The following is a 21,340-nucleotide window of genomic DNA, read 5'->3' as shown; positions in this document are numbered from 1 at the left end:
GAATATGCTCATACGCAGAGCTTAAACATCGATCACCTGTGCGAACGAGCCGGGGACGGATCAAACTAGAATAAGGGCCAGTGATTGATGTCGCAGGCGGCACAATGCTGATTGCTTGAGCTTAGAATCATCTATTGTTGTCATTAGTACCTGCTGTAGATGATTAACTCTTTTGGCCAGAACCATTTATTATTAAAGAGTCGTTAATGAGAAAACAAAGTATGGCGGCGTGATGTAATCATGTATTTAAATAATAAAAGAGCACCTGTTTCTGTTTTGCCATTTCCAATGGAGTGATTGGAAGCGCTGTGTAGCTAATTACTGTATGAGGCACATGGACACTGGCCTATGTAGAGATGAGGGGGTATAATTGCTCCTGCTTTGCCAGACCACCTATCTGTATGCCAATAGTAATACCAACCCTGCATGTTCTGCAATTCCATTGGCACATCATTAGTGGACTTAGACCAGGGCTGCGGAATCCTTGTGGTACCATATAAATAAAAGAGGGTGAATAATTAAAATAACAATGATAATACCAATACATACCTCCCAACATGACCCATTCCAGGAGGGACACAAAACTCTGTTCCCGGACTTCCCTTTTAATTTAGGATTGCCATCACCTGTTTTAAACAGGTTCATTGATAAGAAAGGTGCTTCCACACAGGTGATGGAGATCCTACATGAAGAAAATTTAAAAAAGAAGCATTGTGTCCCTCCTGAGGAGGGTCATGTTGGGAGGTATGGTAATAATTGTGACAGAGTCAGCAGGAACATACCTGACAGACATATAGAACAGCAGGGTGTGGTTGCACTGAATCCAAGCCAAGTATTAGGTGTGGTCAAGTCTAAAGCAAGCCTGATTGCAGATACCTGTCAGTTGGTTTTAAAAATGGTTTCAGAGACGAGACAGTGCTCCTGATGCTGGACAGGCTGGCCAGGTGATAGGCCATAAATTGGTTACTGCTAGGGGTCCTGGAACTTACTGGTCTCTGAAAGAATTAAAACCCTGATAGTAACAGAGCTGCTGTGACCTGTGGTATTGTCCTGTTACTGGCTGGTGAACTGCTGACATTTTGCTTAGAACTGCCTGTCTGTGACAATGGCGGAGAAATAAACCGTTTACATTTAGCATTTCATCCACTGTATATGATCTTTGTTACATGATAATAATAATAATAATAATAATAATAATAATAATAATGCTAATTCTGCAAATACAGGAGCTGAAGAAGATATCCTTCTAGTAAATGTGATATCAGGTGTAAACAACGTTTCAAAGTGATTGTGGCTTAATAAATAGGCCCTGTGTCTTGGAAACACAGAAAGCTCCGTTGCTGCTACTTGATATATAGGGTGCTGTTAATATTATTATGCCTACATGGAGGATGCATTAATCTTATTTCCCTACCACAGGCACATACATACAAAGTGCCGGCAGATAGCACATTAGTCAGAATCAAGCTGAAAGCCCCAAGCTGTGCATATTACCGCGCACACCTGGCTGCACAATATATTTCCTGTGCCGCTGGCTCCGTGTGAGAGCTCTGTGGGTGCCGGGGATAACATATCAGAGATCGCATAATAGCCTCGATTTATCAATTTATATTTGTGATATCACCACTGTATAGTCAGGAGACCACACATACACAGACGTGTGCGGGGGACACTGGCAAATTAACATACATCACAGGCAGGCAGGCTCTTATTGGTTCCCGTGTCCCTGCGTGTGTTCTCTAACATGTGTCAGAGAGAGAGATCATTTCTAATAGCAACATATTATCATGCCAAAAATATATTACAGGTTTTGTATCCCTTATCCAAAATGCTCGGGACCACGAGCGTTCCGGATAAGGGATTTTTACGTTTTTTGGATTTTTTTTTTTTACATACTTACCTGTCCAATCCGCGGACGTTTCCGACAAAACAGATGCCGCTTGTTTTAAAGTCGGATCTGTTTTGTCGTAATCTGGCTTCGATGCTTTCGGAAACAACAGCATTGAATAGGCGGAAATAGCGGCAAGGATTGAATATCGCACCACAGCTTTTAAAAATGAAAATAGGTGATGTTGCCCTTAGCAACCCATCAGATTATTTCTATCCTTTCTCTATTGCAGTGATGTCTAACCTTGACACTCCAGCTGTTGTTGAACTACATATTCCCAGCATGCCCTGCATCACTTTTAGCATGGCCAAATAGTAAAACTGTAGCAGGGCATGCTGGGATGTGAAGTTCGACAACAGCTGGCGTGTCAAGGTTAGCCACCACTTCTCTATTGCATCCTGGAAAATGATAGACCGTATCGGGTTACTAAGGGTTTTTATTTTTAGAAATTTTTGTGTTGAACGCTAAACAATATCAATAGAATATAATAAAATAAAAATAGAAAAATAATCTAAAAAAACCCTACTGAAATGAGAAAAACCTGTTTTTTTTATTAATGATGTTTAACCACACAATGCTATTAACAATACACGGCTAATGCAGAACATATGTAAAAATCTACACTTAAATGCACACTTGATATGTACAATTTGTTGATTTATGTGAATCACAGGAACAGAACGACTTCCGCACAAAACTTCTGTTATATATAAATTATTAATATCAAATTCACCAAAGAAGATCTCTGGCGTGGTGAATACATCAGCGGTAAGTCTGAACGCCGCCTTATTTACATGCAAAACAAATTCCGTTTTGTGAATTTCATCTGCACAGAGTGATAACATAAAACGGAGGCATATTCCTCTGCTGTAAGTATCATTAGGTACAGATTCATTTACTGGCCTGTGCAAACATATCTAGGCCTAACTCGGATTGGTATCCGGGTGGCTCCCAGACATTGGGCCTAATTCAGATGATTGACAGACATCGCCTGCGTTCGGCCCGTCATACGCATGCACAAATCCATCCTGCAATAAAATCCAGCTGTTTTTTTTGATCGCTGGATGTGCTTAAGTGGATCGCCAGGAACCCGGTGTTTGGGGGGGTATTGGCATAGGGTCAACACAATAAAGGTCGACACACATTAGGATAACCACAAAGGTTGACAGAGCTTAAGTCGAAGGTCGAAAGTCAAAAGGTCGACATGAGTTTTTCAAAGGTTTTTTATGTCCCGAAATTCGACAAGGACACCTTATCAGAGTACCGCGTCCCCATGCACTATTATATTTTCCACCCACGCCCTAGTGGATGGTAGGGTATGAAATAGCGCCTGTTGGCACATGTGAAAAAATCGTGAAAAAGCCTTTTGACTGTCGACCAAATGCTTGTGTGCCACTGTTGACCTTAGCCATGTCCATCTATTTCATGTGTCGACCTAATCCCTGTCGTAATGTATGTCAACCTTTATAGGGTCGACTGTATTCCATTTGGGGGTGTAATGGGGGAAAACGTATTTGGGCTCCATGGACAATGACGCCAAAAAACCTGAAAAACTCATGTCGAAATTTTCATGTGTCAACTTTTTTTCCAGTTTTGACCTTGTGCATGTCAATCTTTTGGGGTCGACCTTGACAGTGTCTGTGAGCTATACCAAACCCCATTCGAGTGATAAGCAACGTGATATAGTTCAGGGGTCAAACTGGGTGACCCTTTAACCTTCAAATGACCCAAACGTTACTCTAAAGGTGCGTACACATGGGCAAAAAAAAAAATCGCTGGCAATATGGTCGCTGATCGACCATATTGCCAGCGATTGGAGTGTGCACCGGCGATAAATTGCCAGGTGCACGCTCCCGTTTTCAGCCCCCTAATGGTCGCTGGTCGGGGGAGCATGCTCCTCCGACCAGCGACTTCCCCTGCCTCTCCTCCCGGCAGTGTGTCATTTTCATCAGCGACCATCTCTGGTCGCTGATGAAAACGGGACACTGAGCAATATGATTGCTGAGCAATACATTGCCAGCGATCATATTGCTCCGTGTGTACGCAGCTTAAAGGTCCTCATACATCAGTCTGACTTGTATTAAAGGCAAGTCGGATATGATTTCCTATGAGCTCCCCCAGCAGCTTCCCAGGAGGGCTCACATCGGACTTGGCACTTGATGTGAGATTTTTTACCTGCGATAAATCACATGTGGACCCAGTCTGTATCTTGGGTCCTGTCAAGATACAGACTGTGCTCAAAAATGGCAGTTAGGAGCTGGCTGGTTGGTACTCTGGGGTCTGTGTACTAAGCTTTGGAAAGAGATAAAGTAGACGGAGATTAAGGGGTCTATTTACCATGTCTTGGAGAAAGATAAAGTTTAGGGAGATAAAGTAATTGCCGATCCGCTCCTTTCATTTTTAAAACCCAGTTAGGAGCAGATTGATCTGTACTTTATCTCTCTCCACTCTACAAGGCTTAGTACATAGTCCAGATGATATTGCAATATTAGATTGATGGTTTGTACCTCAAATTAAAATAAAGCAAATGTGGTGCACTATTTCAATGTACAAATAACACAACCAAGGCACGTTTATGACTCTTATTTCTGTGTGGCCAATGATGAAATGTATATAAAGGGAGAGGTACTATGGGTATATATACATCATGGTGCCAGTACACGGTATTATCAACACCAAACTGCAGACATGAAATTAATTCCGGATAAATAAATGATGTAGGGACAGAGGCAAAGCTCATGTATGGTTTAATCTCTCCAATACTCAGTGTTGCTTTAAATTTCCTTTCTGCCTCCAGCAACAATCCTTTAATTTATCAGCGTTAGATATTGCCTCCCGCCTGAAGGGAAGGCTGACATGACCTGACAGCCCATCACGCTAATTCTAAAGATGTGACTTAGATACAGTATCACAACTCGTTTACTATCTCAGCTGCCATCTGCAGTGATGAGCTCTGCCAATCAGTGCACACTCCACTGAGCCCAGCAATGCCGCCTCTCTGGGCCTGCCCATGTCTACTATACAGTGCACTCACCACCACTCTGTATATTACACTGTCTGCCAATCAGTGCACACTCCACTGATCCCAGCACTGCCGCCTCTCTGGGCCTGCCCATGTCTACTATACAGTGCACTCACCAACACTCTGTATATTACACTGTCTGCCAATCAGTGCACACTCCACTGATCCCAGCACTGCCGCCTCTCTGTGCCTGTCCATGTCTACTATACTGTGCACTCACCACCACTCTGTATATTACACTGTCTGCCAATCAGTGCATACTCCACTGAGCCCAGCAATGCTGCTTTTCTGGGCCTGCCCATGTCTACTATACAGTGCGCTCACCAACACTCTGTATATTACACTGTCTGCCAATCTGTGCACACACCACTGAGCCCAGCACTGCCGCCTCTCTGGGCCTGCCCATGTCTACTATACAGTGCACTCACCACCACTCTGTATATTACACTATCTGCCAATCTGTGCACACTCCACTGAGCCCAGCAATGCCGCCTCTCTGGGCCTGCCCATGTCTACTATACAGTGCACTCACCACCACTGTATATTACACTGTCTGCCAATCTGTGCACACACCACTGAGCCCAGCAATGCCGCCTCTCTGTGCCTGTCCATGTCTACTATACAGTGCACTCACCAACACGCTGTATATTACACTGTCTGCCAATCTGTGCACACACCACTGAGCCCAGCACTGCTGCCTCTCTGGGCCTGCCCATGTCTACTATACAGTGCACTCACCAACACTCTGTATATATAACACTGTCTGTCAATCTGTGCACACTCCACTGAACCCAGCACTGCCGCCTCTCTGGGCCTGCCCATGTCTACTATACAGTGCACTCACCAACACTCTGTATATTACACTGTCTGCCAATCAGTGCACACTTCACTGAGCCCAGCAATGCCGCCTCTCTGTGCCTGTCCGTGTCTACTATACAGTGCACTCACCAACACGCTGTATATTACACTGTCTGCCAATCTGTGCACACACCACTGAGCTTAACAATGCCGCCTCTCTGTGCCTGCCCATGTCTACTATACAGTGCACTCACCAACACTGTATATTACACTGTCTGCCAGGGCAATGTGCTCTGTATATTACACTGACAGCCAAGGGATGCTCTCTGTACAGTATACTACTGTTGATCCTATTGATCCTTTGATAAAACTACCAGGTGTAGTGAAACGCCTAAGCAGGACATTGCTGTCTCCCCCAACCCAGTGTTCCTGGATTGCAGACCTGAGTACCCCCATCTGGATTCACTTCCATCTTTTCCAACTTGGATACAACTGCTCATCTATGATCATCCATAGGATGTTGAGGACATATTTCCTGCACAAAGATCTGCAGTAGGAGTTGGTTATTTGTCCCGTTCTGGGCCACTCCTGGCAAAACTTGCAACACATTTGTTCTCCCTCTGGATGGCCATTTGGGGACTTATGCTACCATTGATGGGCCCATAAAAATCAGGACTCTCCAGGACACCTGATCTACACGGTTGGTGGGGACCTCATAAAATCCTGAATTCAGTGTACACTTGTTTTATTTATTCAATGCGTTTTTTCTCCACGTGCAGCGAATCCTGTTAAGGATTCGCTGCATATTCGCAGGGTTCTGGAGGGCTGTAGCATTCGCTGCCAGCCCTCCCTGTCACCGTATTCAATGCCGCAGGGGCTCGCTGCCACTGACGGCGAATGCCGCAGAGAGCCGGGGGACGGCGGCAGGCAGGGAGATGTAAGCCTGAATTTGTGGGGGAGAAGGAGGGCTCCCGGGGACACAGGCAGCAGAAGCTGCCCCCGTCAGGGAGAGCTGGCAGGGGACAGGGTTAGGGAGCCGCTTCACTGGTCCCACTTGTAACAAGCTGGGACCAGTGTGAAGTGAATATATGAATATTTAATGAGCGGCTCCTGGCTCCCGGCCCCCTGCTGGCGAATGTGTAAAAAAAAAATGTAAAAAAAAAAATATATATCAAGCACATGAATAAATATAGCATGCCCCTTCAGAGAAAAAAATTCAGATTTTTTTTTTGACACCAAAAAAACCCCCCTTTATTTTAAAAGATCACGTTCCAGTTCACCTAAAAAAGATGTTGAATGCAAAACGGTGAATCATGGCAAAAATCATGCTGAAAGCAGTTCTCCATCCAAGCATTTGAATACACTCTCGGCAAATCCCAGTGAAAACCCCATTGACAGTGAACACTGAATAGGGTGAATCAGATTTTCAGTGAAAAAGATTCACTGCAAGGAGTATAAACAGTCCGATTCGCCGAAAACCAAAAAAGGTGAATCGGTAGCATTGAATACTGCTGATTGTGATAGATTAACCAGTCTGTTTTAGTTTTTAGCACTGCTTATTTTTGCACTCTTTTTCCATCCTAAAGGTGCCCCTACACGCGCCGATCCCGGCGTGCATTCTGGCCTAAATAGCATCCATCACATTGCATGCCTTGTGCATGCAATGAGATGCGATGTGATGAACAGCAAGTACAAAAAGTATGTGCAGCAGATACTTTTTGTACTGTGCGATGAGGTGCCGCGGGAGCGCGCACCTCAAAGCACACATAGCACCGCCGGGATCGGAGCGTGTATGGGCTCCTTAATAGTATAGTGGGCCCTGGGCAAAGCAACGCACTCGGGCCCCTACATAACCATTCCTGGGAATAGTTTCTGAAATTTCTCCATTGTGAGACGAATAAAAGGGATTCTATCTAATACAATAAAAAAAATTAGCTTACACCACCTGCCGTCCTGCACTGTCTCTTCAAATACCTTACATTGAATGGCTGTATGCACTCTGATTGGTGGATAGCTCCAGCCATTCACCAATAAGCATGATGGCAGCCTTTCACTGTCTGACTGCAAGCTGGGAGGCTGGTAGAGAAATGCTGCACTCTGATTGGCCCAGCCCACTCCTGCTTGAAAGCCCCTAGAGTGGTGAGGCCCTGGGCAGCTGCCCAGTGAGTCTAATCATGCAGGGACCGGCTGGTAGTATTCCCTTCTCATTGCCTACAAAATACAAATATATTTTATGCAATAAAAACACAATTCCCATTTCTCTTCTAGTAATTAAGAAGCAAACTACAGCGGATATTGAAAGGGTCCATGAGGATTTTGAACAATGTAAGTGTGAATATAGAGAGACGCTTCATCAGTCTGAGTACACTTGGAATTTGGGATCTTTGGCTTATTAAAGTATGAAGCCAAAAGCAAATCTGATGCATTCATTCATTCGTATAAATCTGATAAGCTGATAATATGCAGCCAGAGTGATCTCTGTTATATGTTGGCAACGGTATAGTTTACTGTATAATAGGCCTAATCCATGTATGTATGTATGTATGTATGTATGTATGTATGCATGTATGTATGTATGCTGTGGCCCAGGTTTATGTGAATATCACGCAACTGAGTGTCGGCAGACGGTACACTAGCTGCGATCACACTGCGCAGGTGTCAATGTATCGCTGCATTCCTGCACGCAATGAGATTTAATGGGAAAGGAAATACTAAGCTTTGGCACCATAACCATGTTTTAGGGCATTGAGGCTGTGTGTGACACGCACTCTACCCAAACATACCCCCCAAATGTTGCGTCTCTGCCTGCTGCTGTCCATCAAACTTTGAACTTCGTCCACACGAACTGCGTGTATTTTCACACTTCTGAATATGGGGCTATGGGCCTGATTCAGAATTGATCACTGCTGAGCGAATGGGCTGCAAATACATTGTGACCCAGCGAAAACCGGCAAACCCGTTTGAATCACACTCGTTATCGATGGATTTCCCTACTGTGTGCAGTGGCTACGTCGCTCTGGACTTACTCGGTGGCTGCAATAGAATCAGGCTGTTTTAGGTCAGCGCTGACGTCACACACCCTACCCTAAAACACCTGGACACACCTGCATTTTTCCTGGCATTCCCTAAAAACGACCGGGTGACATGACCCACAAACGTCAGCGTCCTGTCAATCAACTTTGCGAACAGCCAGCAATGAAAAGTAGTAGCAGGATTTCATTGCGGGGAGGCCCAGCGCATGCGTACGGATCGTTGTTTCGATAATCGGTTGGTCATGAATACAAAGCCGTGCGATCAGGTCTGAATAGCACCCTATGTGCAGCAAAGACAACCAGCAAATATCACCTGCACCACAGGGGAACATAGAACACAACAGTTATTCCAACGTTTCAGAACGTAATTGCTCTTTCATCAGGGACAAAGGAACAATTATTATATATGTAATACACAGTTCGCATAAGTTCTCCCCACTGAAATGACATAGACATGGGTGTTATTTTAGCTGTATTCGTGTATAATATATATATTTCCTTGCTCAACCTTAGGAGACACATCAGGGAGCTGCTATGGGAACAAGTAAAGCCATTTACACAGATTTCTTTCATATGGGAACAGCTTGTAAAAACAGTGGCCTTTCGGGAAACATTGTGGCTGCTATAAACTTGACTGAAGACATTGATTACGAGGGAATCCAAAACATCTACACTTGGCCGGCACATCAATCCACAGCCACAGACTCATCCGCAGCCCAAAGATGTATACGGAATTAATTACAATCAGTAATGGAAAACAAGAATCTAAAGCAGTCTCTTCCAGTAGCACTGCTCAGCCTGGACCTGGGCCAGCAACTCATATGGTGCTTAGCGCCTGCCTCATCCTTCATTCATCGTCCTTTGCTCATCTTGTATAGCAAACACGCACTTTAATATACACACATTGTTTGTGATTGGTTCACAGTGTCAATGGAATATATTTGGTGTACTCCTCTTGTCTGGACACCTCCTCCCACTTTAGTGAACTTCCCGCTTATATCAAACATAACATAAAGGGTCCTCCATCCAAGACACAGGGCCTAACTGGCTGGAAACGCAAACACTTTGCAGCCCTCCCGATTATCGAATGACGGTATGCCGTGCGTTTGTGTAGGGCCCCCTTGTGAATGGACCATGCAAAGGCTAGCCTTCTCTGGCCATACACGGGGAGGGGGGGGGAGGCGTTTGGGGGCGGAATGCCAGTGTTATTCGGGATTGCCCTCTGTGGCCTCCTTCTCCCCATGGTCTTCACAGACCACAAGTCAGTCTAGACTGACTCGGCGGCTACGAGCCGGGGGATTACATTTGATGGTGAATATTTCCAAATGGATTTCCGTGCACAACAGAGCAAAAGCGGGCGGTCCGAGGGCAATATGCGCTGAATCGTATCATCGTTGCCTAGCCCTGCTGAGCAATGCCTGTTTATTCGGCATTGCATAGCCATGACGATGCGATCCTGGGGTGCATGTGACGTGTGACCACACAATGTAAATAACAATCACAGAGGCTCTGCACTCCCCACAATACACAAAGGGCGGGATGTTGTAACATCCGCAGCCCTCTATCGCCGGGCATCGCATTATTAATAACGGCATATGCTGTAACATATGCTGTTATTAACGCAAGGGACAGCTCTTGCAATAAGAGCTGTCCCTTGCGATGCGGTGCCGGCACTGGACTTCCGGGTCTGTGACCCGGGAGTCCATCTGCGCATGCGCAGGGTGACCCGCCGGTCGCAGGGCATGCTGGGAGGGATCCGTAATGGATCCCTCAAACAGCGCTGAGGTAAGAAGCACATAGGCTTCTGCTGGCGATTCCCTCCACAGCGCTGCCACTGCAGAGGCACGATAACGGGGTTTTTACCACATTTCTGTGTTAGAGCATCGCCCCCAAAATAAGATGTGCAGGTGAGATCCAAACTAATGAGCATTTCTCAAGTTTAATTCTAATGTGATAGCAATTGCCATGTTTATCATTCTGAGAGATAGAGTCAGACTTGCAGAAAACTATTCTCCCCCAATGGGGTCTGCAAGCTGAAATGTTTTGATCAAAATATGATCTAAATCCGCATTATGGTGAGTGCAGAGCCTCTGTGATCCGTACTTACACAGCGTGGTCACACACACATAAAACATCCCTAATTACTAGGTCAAAGCCTTTTAAGAGGGCATTATTGTTCTGAATTTCTGTTAGAAATGTATTCTGTGTGTCTGGAGGATAGCAGCGGGAGAGAGAGATAGTTTCACAGGAGACGGACAGGGCAGCGGGAAGGATAACACAAAACTCTGCAAAAATAATGGTGGTATTGTAAGAGACACAATACCATGGTTACTGGCTGCTGATAATTCTGCCATTTCACCTTGCGCTTACGAGGACCATGTCTAGAAACACATTTTAGCAAGCTCCTCAAGTTAAAGCGAATGATTATTACAGCAGTATACAATGTTGCAGCAAACTGATTTCACAAGCTTCCACCATAAGGAAGAGAAAAAAAATAACCATAGTAAAAATACATATATGCATTAAGGCCTCATCTCCAAGCGCCCCTCAGTCACTATACCAACAGTACGCTCTCTATGGTAAATATGCCCCGGAATTATTGGTAATTAATGGATAAATGACAGAATGTTATTTGAAACCGAATACGTTCCATAGTGCAAACATGAGCTCGCCAGACTGTGCCCCATCACCCCATCTGTTCTTCATATTTACTTCATCAATATCCAGGCAATATGCGTCCAATTATAATCTGGCAAACAGTCCAACTGTGCAGCATAAGTGGGAGCATCTGAGAGTGCTCCAGCTTATGTCCTAATGCACAGCTATTCACAGGCCATAATGGCCACATGCACGCAGATTGGGCCGGCCATTTAAAGCCTTTTTTAAATCAAATTGGCCAAAACAAACAATCAAATTCTATCCAACTGGATTGATGTTGATGAAGGGGAAAGGCGGATGATCTTTACAAGGGAGGGTGTGATCTGGTCTCGCTCATATCTAGGGTCCACCATTTGAGAACAGCAGGATCATCAAACTAAAGGGTCCATTTATCTACAATTAGCTAAGTAAAACTCATCAATGGTGCTTTGGCCAATCAGCTCCTAACTTGTATGAAGTTGGGGGCTGATTGGATTGAGCACCATTTATCATACACAACAAGTTTTAAATAAATAAGATGTGTTGATAAATGGTCCCCTAAGGTTGTTGATGTATCAAGCAGTACAAACAGTGAGAGAAGTGGAGCAGTGGAGGAGTTGCCCACAGCAACTAATTAGCTTTGAGGCAGCATTGATTAAATACATTCTATAGAATAATTTGATGAGGTATTTGGTTGCTATGGGTAACCTCTCCATTGGTACATTTCTTCATTGTTTTCACTGCTTGATACAAAAACCTCTAATACCGCGTTCACATTGTGTCCGGTACTTTCCCATAAAACCCGTTATGTCCGTTGGTGACCTACGGAACGGAGCATGTGCAAGTATGGACAATGCAGGGCTGTATGCAGGGCAGTTCAAAACCATATGGGAAAATCTACACATTTTCTGCTGTGACCACAATGTTGGAGCAAAACTAGCTGAGTAAGACTGATGATTTGGGGTTCTATTACATTACCTTAGCTTTATGCCCGGAAGAAAAGCGCTACAGAATATGTGTGCACTATATAAATAACGGGTAATACATAAATAAATTGAACAGCAGAAAGAACTTCTTGGATTACATTTCCGAATTGTGAGCAGGGCCGTCAAAAAGTGAAGGGCCAGAGTACTGGGGTGTGTGGCCAAATCGGGAGACGTGCGAGTCCCCCAGAGGCCCCCCACCCCTCACGTGTGCGACCCCCCCCCCCCCCCCGCACTTCCATTCCATTTGCAGCCGGGGGGAAATCATTTAATGGGTGGTGCTCAGTGACTCAGATCTGCGAGTGCCCTGTGAGGGAAGCGGGCGGGCAGAGGATATCCGATGACATCAGTTGCCCGTCCCTCGCATCACTTGCATGCGAACGCCCAGCGTTTTCATGGGAACGCCTATGAAATGCTGGGCGTTCCCATGGGCTATGTCCCATGCCCACACTGCTAGGTGTGAGTGGGACGGCAAACATGCCTGTGCAGATGCTGAACATCGGTCCCCCGTGCGAACGAGTAGGGGACCGATGCAATTAGAATACCCCCCCTTGTGTGTATGGGGAAGATCTTTCCCACCGCACAGCTCACTTCCGCCTTCATTAAAATGTAAGCAGTATAATCTTTGAGTCTTAAGGTGCCCATACACGTTACAATTATTGTATCCAATATTGGATACAATATCGCATCTCATCGCATCTCGGTTTTGCGATAAGATAAGATCTAGTACAAAAAGTATGTGCAGCATTAAATAGATTTTCCATATACAATGACCCATCTTCTATAATAGTTACTGCTACTGAGATGTATGGGGACCCCCTGGGTGCTAGAGGGATTCTGTTGTCATGTTGGTACTTTGCGTTCTGTAATTCATGAAGAATATGTTACTGGAGGAATTAGTTATCCAACCAGTTGCTGCTGATAGAAATTGCATCGTCTCCATCTGTCAGGGCTGAAACTAGGATTTACGCCACCTGAGGCAAAGCAGTAATTTGGCTCCGCTCCATCTCTCCCCCTATGCATGCATGTATGGGTAACACATCCAGCACCCACGGCATTTGGCCCCCTAGCCATGGCCCTGCATCTGGGGTGTGGGTCATGGTATGCAGTCACTGGGTAGACAATGTCTACGTCGATCACTAATGGTCAACAGTGTCACAGACTAACAAAAGGTCAACACAATCTTATGGTAGACATAGACATGGTCAACATGAATAAGGTCGAAAACCGTTTTTCACTTTTTAAAAAAAATGTAAAGGTGGTTTTTCCTACTTTACTATCCAAGTGGGCATAGAGTGGGAATATAATAGTCCCATGCCCCTCTCCGACCCCCGCCCGCTGTCCTGGGTGCACGCACCCTGCGTATGCACATGCACAGTAAAACAGCATGGGTACCCGAGCGCAGCTCGCCATGCGAGGGGATGCGGTACACTTATACGGTGTCCATGTTGACATAGACAACAAAAAACCGTGAAAAACTCATGTCAACCATAAGCTCATGTCAACCTTTTGTCAATGTCGACCTTGGGAATTTCGACCTAGTCACTGTTGACCTACACATTGTCTACCATTCATACCATAACCATGGGTCATAGGGTCGGCATTAAGTAGGTCTACAGTCATTAGGTCAACCACTATTGGTCTACGGGCCATAGCGCAACACATTACGTTGCTTGCAAACCATTTTTCCATGTCATCCTAAGGTATTTTGACCTTTTCGTGTGTCGACCTATGACCTGTTGACCAATAGCGGCCGACCTAATGACCTTATTATCAACCGCATCCCCTACATCTGTCCATTATTTGCACAGGTTTTAAAGATTTGTCCTTGGAAATATTCCTACTTTTAGTTGTGACTCTCTCAGTGGTGGGTGAGGGGCGTGTGAGGAGCATGTGATCGCAGCGATCTGTTGGGGAGTTCCGGAGCACATGTATCATCTGACAAAACACTGCTGCCATTTGAGGCAAGTGGGGTCTGAGAGTGTTGTTCTTCTTTTTTTTTTTTTGACTGAACAGAAGTTTGGGGTGAGTGACGATGGACCTGCTGAGGTAATTCTGGGGTTGTTTTTTAATTCTTGAGATAATAGATATTATTCAGGTCCGTTCGCAGCAGGGCTGCATTCGCAACCTTACATATGCATGCACCTTCCACATCTTTCGATGGTCGGCGACAATCGAAAGATGTGGGTGGATCCCCCTGGCCTGTGAATGGGTGCCCTGGCATGATTCGCATGCCCTGGGAGCGAATCATGCTTGCGAGTGGGTGGCGGCCAGCCAACCATTCACAAGGCAGGGTTTGGTGGATTAGCAAGGCTGTGAATTCGCAGCCTTGCGAATCAACCAGAATAACCCCCAATGTATGTCCCTCAAGAACGTTGAGGGCCACACATTACCCTTGATCTCAACATTGAAAGTCACTATCCATTTGTATGTTAAAGTCTATAGAAGAATATTTGCTGACCATAAATGTCTACACTAAAAGAATACATTATAACCAAGCTGAATACACACCGCCCATTGGTAACGGAACACATGAAGGTCCTCCAAAAGCTTGTGTCGACCTTCCAACCCTAGCCATGTCAATCTATTTCGACCTTCAGTGGTTGACCCAATGGCACATACCCTGGCAGGAGTACAGGCTGTTAGCCAGACCCCAGGATGAGAGATTTTCTGCATAGCCAGGCTCTCATACTACCACCACCACTCTCCTTGTTTGGGATTGGACTTAATATAAAGATATATTTGGTAATGGGAGTTCTTCTTTAACTTTAAAGGAGCAGATTTATTTGTCTGGGGGTAACATTGAGAGTAGTCATTATTATTATTAAGGAGGGAAGACAGTTCAAAGGTCAGCCACCAAATCTTATTCTGTTCCTCTGGCTGAGCAGTAGAATCTTGCATTCTACGTTCCCCAAAGTTCTCCAGATATGGTCTCACGCGTTTTACCCCCTATCTACATTATGCCTAGAAATAATTATTTTGTTTACATCTGTGTGGTTCGAAGGATCACATTTAGTGGATGAGCAATCTTATGCATGAAATGCCGCTCCTGCTCGCTGCTTATTCCTGCCCTGATTGGTGGGTTTCCTCCCAGGACCTTCAGCTCTAGAACAGTAGACTCTATAAAACTGACCCATGTCAGCTCTGGGGCATAAAGCTCTGCAGATAGGTGAACTGGAACTGCGGCAGCTGAATCAGGCCGCTGAGGTCAGGGGGACGGGCGGTAACAAATCCAATTTGTCTTAAGTTGTGGCACTGATCTAAGAACAGAGCTAATTAAATACATTAATAGTGTTTGGCAGTTCAATGTTATAATAGGACAAGATAAATTTTGATTGTGTGTGCATTTGGGGGGGAACGGGAAGGGGGAGTCTTGCCCAACAGTACCCCCCCCCCCACACACACACACACACACACACACACACCACGGCACAGATGGCGTATTGTACATCAGACAGCTATTCTTGGCTCATTGTCTGTGTTTGTCCTACAGTGATATAACAACTACATAGGTCAGCCAGGTCTTCTCTGGGGCAGAACAACTGTCATTTCCTGGGAATATTGGTGATGTGCAGTCAGCAATGGTTATTTTTAGAAGTAGCGCTATATTACTTTTCCCACTAGACCCTTAAGGAGAAACCTCTAAAGTGACGCTTCGTAGAATCACTCTCAGCCGTCATAAATAATATTCTATTTCATACAGAACATACTCGTTTCCACAAACCCTGCGCCGGGTCCCTCGCTGCCGCTGGAACAACATTATTAATAATAAGGGTAATACGAAGGTGTCTTTTTATGAAACCTGTGCGTTAAGGAAGTCAGGAGGGTAATGTGGTCGTCTTACATTGCCCATAATTCTGTGTTACAGTATACACACTGACAACCACCCAGCTATACCACAAGTGATGCTCTACAAAACTGGTCATTATCCTCCTATAACAAACCGTCTCATCATTATCACACAGTCAATTACATTGATTTTACTTTATATGTTTTATTAAGCTAAATTAATTTCCTGCACTATAATAACATTGCTGTTAGCCTGTCTCACACACACTCACACACACACACACACACACACCACAGTATATGACAATAATCCCACAACAAAGAGAAATACAGTGTTCAGTGGGTTCTGGTCACGCGGCTCACCAGGGTCCATCTGCTGAGGACCCCCCCACACACACACACACACACTCCTGCATTAGCTGCATGGGGGATCCCGTGCAAACCCCCCTACTGTGTCTGTATTAACCCCACAACAGCCACCTTGCAGCTTATCACATGTGCTGTGCAGCATTGCAGGCGCAAAATGCAATGTGCGTGGGACTTTGGCATTCCACGCGGGCTTTACCCTCTGTTATTTTTGACACAATGAAATTCCCATGCAGTGCATTTGTTACATGGCAAACGTGCTGGGTGCTGCCTACCAAGGTGAACTTTCTTTGTTCTATTACTCTTTCAAACAAATTCCATTATCAAGGAGACAAAGAAGCCCAGCTGCATCTATGGGGGATATTTGGAGCACAGTGGCATGCTGTTGGTCCCAGTGGCAGTTAATAATTTTTTTTTTTTTTGGTGTATATAAGGATATCTGTGGCAAGTTTGGGGGGAGGGGGTTAGTATAAGGATCACAGTGTTTGGGGGCTACAATGCTACCAGTGTCAGCATTGGGGGGGGGGGGGGGCATAAGGATCCCAGTGCCAGGTTTGGGGGGTATAAAGCTACCAGTGGCAGAATTGGGGGAAGGGGGGTATAAGGAACCCAGGGCTGGTTTGGGTGGGGTGTTATAAGGATCCCAGTAACAGGTTTAGGGGGTATAAGGATACCAGTGCCAAGTTTAGGGGGTATAAGGATACCAGTGGCAGGTTTGGGGGTATAAGGATCCCAGTGACAAATTTGGGGTGTATAAAAACCCTGGCACCAGGTTTGGGGGATATAAGGCTATCAGTGGCATCACTGTGCCCTGGGGTGGCTGGGTGGGTAGCATTCTGTGCCCTGGGTATGAGCTGCAATGTTCCACTGAGTTACCTGCTGGATGGAGGGAGATCCCCAGGCTCTGTGCAGTCCTGCTGCCGCTTCCTATAACAGCGGAGCCCCGAGCTCCCAGGTGGGCAACACACCGGCCGAAATAACTGCCCCTCCGGCGCCCCCCAGGGGTCCCCCAGCAGCACCACTCGCAAAGTGAATGTCCACGGTGTGTCTTCTCCCACGCAGTGTCCCCGAACACCCGTGGGTAAGCATTGTTCCAAGGAGAGACAGGGTTTACAGAAGAACCTCTGTGGAGCTGTGTTCTGCTGGAGCAGCCCCTCAGCCCACCCGCGACAATGGGCTCCCTCCCTCTCTCTCTCTCTCTCACTGCCTCTCCCTCTCCCCTCTCTCCGTTGTCATTGCCCCCACCCCATCCTCACTTCTTCATCTCATCAATTGGGCTGCAGACAGCGCATGCCCCACTCGAGTTCACCCACCGGTAGCCCACGGCTCCATCGCGCAGGGAAACTGCAAGCTCTAAACTTTCTACTGACACATGTGCAGCCAGACCCTGGGCGAGGTGTACTACTAAGCTTTTAAAAGTGATAAAGCGGAGATTGATGAAGTACTGTTCAAACAACTCCTGTCATATTTTTAAACACATCCTGTGACGACCTTTGGAGAGAGAGAAAGTACTGACAAATCAGCCTCCAACTGCCACGGTACAGGCCATGACTGAAAAATGACAGTTATGAGCTGGTTGATAGGTTATTAATCAATCTCCACTTTATCACTTTTCAAAGCTTAGTACATGTGGTCCACTGAATGAAGACCCCCCCCCCCCCCCCCCACACACACACACGCATCCAAAACTGCTCCAGGGGAACAATAGGATTCCAAATCCACAATGTGTTATTTTGGTTTGTTTCTTTAATTGCAGTAAAGGGTTAAATGTAGCTGGAAGTAGTAACAAACATGGCGGTATTTATTACCAGCAGGGGTTAAGTAGGGTAAGGTGCCTTCCACAATGTTAATATATGAGCATATCTCCAGATGCAGGGAAAACAGGTTTCCAAATAAAAGAAGACAGGAGGCGGCACTCTCAAAAAAGTGATCAACTGTATTCAATCCATAGCAAATGTGAAACAAAAAGTCAGCATGTAGGTGTCGACAAGTTTCGGAGCATTGCGCCCCTTCCTCAGGACAACTGACTAAACAGCAAGTCAAAAGTGCAGTGCAGAACTAACAAGAATACATTTACAGATGCCTTTTTAAAAGAAAGCAAACTTACGTGACACTCTGTGAGAGCTGTGCGGCGGGTCTGACCTCCGGTGGCTTGTTCACGTGCGCTCTCACAGCGTGTCACGTAAGTTTGCTTTCTTTTAAAAAGGCATCTGTAAATGTATTCTTGTTAGTTCTGCACTGCACTTTTGACTTGCTGTTTAGTCAGTTGTCCTGAGGAAGGGGCGCAATGCTCCGAAACTTGTCGAAACCTACATGCTGACTTTTTGTTTCACATTTGCTATGGATTGAATACAGTTGATCACTTTTTTGAGAGTGCCGCCTCCTGTCTTCTTTTATTTGGAAACCTGTTTTCCCTGCATCTGGAGATATGCTCATATATATATATATATATATATATATATATATATATATATATATAGCACACATATTCCACAGCACTTTTCAGGGAATATAGTTAAACAATCACATTAGTCCCTGCCCCAGTGGAGCTTACAATCTATACTCCCTACCACATGTACATGACATTGTAGAATTAATGTTTGTTGGGAGCTATTTAACCTACCAGTATATTTTGGGATTGTGGGGGCAACTGGAGCCCCTGGTGGAAACATACAAACTCCGCACAGTTAGGGCAATGACTGTTAAACGCTGTGAGGCAGTAATGCTAGCCATTACCATATCCGTGCTGCCAACATACACATAAGACTGACGGAGAATTTAGGCCTAGGGTAAATCATCTCTCCTTGAAGTTGTGCCCAGCGAGGTGGAGTGAAGTCAGCAGCTGGGGGGGGCACTGGCCCGTATCAGAGATAGATTTGCGTGCACATTTATATGGGATTTTTAAAGTAGCCCCCAGGGAACCAAAAGGATAGGTGGCCCTCCCAAATCCTGCCTTGGAGACCCCCCCTCCCAGAGGTCAAATGTGTTCTCAACATGGGCAAAAACATGCTGCACTGCAGGTGGGGCAGATGTAACATGTGCAGAGAGAGTTAGATTTGGGTGAGGTATTTAGTCTCTGTGCAGGGAAAATACAGACTGCTTTATTCCTGTACTGCAATTTAGATTTCAATTTGGACACCCCCAACCAATCTAACTCTCTGCACATGTTACTTCTGCCCCACCTGTAGTGCAGCATGGTTTTGCCCATTTTTTTAGAACAAATTTGACCTGCAATCAGGTATGAATTTAGGACCATAGTCTTGTCCCATCTGTAAGTTAGGTACACACTATGCAATATTCAGACCCATGTCGACCTAATGGTGTCTACCAACATGCTGTAGACCAAATGACCGTATCCCCAAGTGGGTGGACTGGGCAATTTGGATCTGAGCTGCAACACAACCTCCTTCATGCATGTTTGTCACTGGTATTTCCCATTATTTGTCTGCACTTACGCCCACATTTAAACCATCACCTTCTTAATAAGCTATAAGGACAGATAATCATTCGGATCTGAGCAATAATTTGCTACTTGTATCATTCGCCAAGTTGGATTTTCCCCGAGGTCTTTTTTTCGTCAGTTGGATTGTGGGTATAATCGCTCAGGTGTGTACCTGGCCATTACTCTGCATGGTCTTCACCTGGGAATGTTTCTGCTTCCAGCCTTTCTTACCAGCGCCTTTGTCTAATTGCAGTGTTCCGCTCCTGGATTTGTGTGTTCCAGATTTCTCATCAGGGTCCCTGTCCTCCTCCTCATGCTCCTCTGCGAGCTGCTGCATTTGTAAAGCTTGCATTCACCTTGCAGTATTTGCGTGAGACCCTCTAATGCAGTTATCTGCCTGTTTGCTAAATATTTCAGTCACTGCTTTCAGTCTGCCTTCAGCTAAGCACCGTTTTACCCTTCAAAGCCTCTTCTACTTTAACCCTTTCAGGTTTGACTGCTTTGAGGGTGATCTCCTCCCCCAGCCATCTCTACCGTAGCTACAGAAATAAGTGTAATCGCTCTCTGTTTTAACCTGAGATAAAATTAGCTCAGTAGTTTAGGATGAGTTAATATAAAGTAAATAATTTAGTCTGAAGGATAGGTCTAAATATAGGCCAGCCTGTATCCCTTAGCAACGTCTGAGTGTGTCTGTACTGCCACGTGGTTATTACAGGGGCTTTTGTAGAGTGTTACGTATTGCGTAACATAACATGCGCATTCCAATACCGCGCACGCATGCTAGCGGCCACATGTAGATCCGGTTGCATGTTCAAGTAATAGTAACTGTGAACTAGCATATAAGGGGTGATTCAGGTTGGTTTGCAAAAGCAAACTACTTCTTAAATGGACAAAACCATGCTGCACTGCAGGGGGGCTGATTTGACTTGTGCAGAGAGAGTTACGTTATGGTGGGGTGTGTTCAAGCTGAAATCTAAATTGCAGTTTTAGAATAAAGCAGCCGGTATTTACTCTGCACAGAAACAAAATAACTCACTCAAATCTAACTCTTTCTGCACATGTTACATCTGCCCCACCTGCAGTGCACATGGTTTTGACCATTAAAGAAGGAGTTTGCTTTTGCAAACCAACTTGAATCACTCCCATAAGCAGGTATCATGAGTTCATTCTCTTGCCGGAGTCCGGTCCCTGGTGAAAATAAGCACTAATAATGAATGAAGGAGACAACTATGATTGGCTGATTGAGTATGGGCACTGTTAAGGCCCTCATACTATAGGGCAAGGTATCACATGTGAAACCTTGGCAACTGATTTTAGGTATGTGTGTGTTATAAACCCTTGTTAGCCAAAACCAAGTCCATATCACATCGAGCCTAATGTAGG

The 21,340-nt window shown here is 45.4% G+C and overlaps 1 protein-coding gene across 1 annotated transcript in view; it reads right to left on the bottom strand.

The window, feature by feature from the left end:
• GPR153 (G protein-coupled receptor 153) overlaps positions 1–17,712 on the bottom strand; it is a 65,804-nt gene extending 48,092 nt beyond the window's left edge. Inside the window, exon 1 of the mRNA XM_083162988.1 lies at positions 17,392–17,712. The gene's annotated coding sequence lies outside the window, so the exon portion shown is untranslated. The remainder of the gene's footprint in view (positions 1–17,391) is intronic.
• Positions 17,713–21,340: the final 3,628 nt, after the last annotated feature.

The sequence above is a fragment of the Crinia signifera genome, chromosome 19 (assembly GCF_055691185.1).
Source record: "Crinia signifera chromosome 19, ASM5569118v1, whole genome shotgun sequence".
NCBI classification, from domain to species: Eukaryota; Metazoa; Chordata; class Amphibia; order Anura; family Myobatrachidae; genus Crinia; species Crinia signifera.
This window is presented reverse-complemented; position numbering and strand designations above follow the sequence as displayed.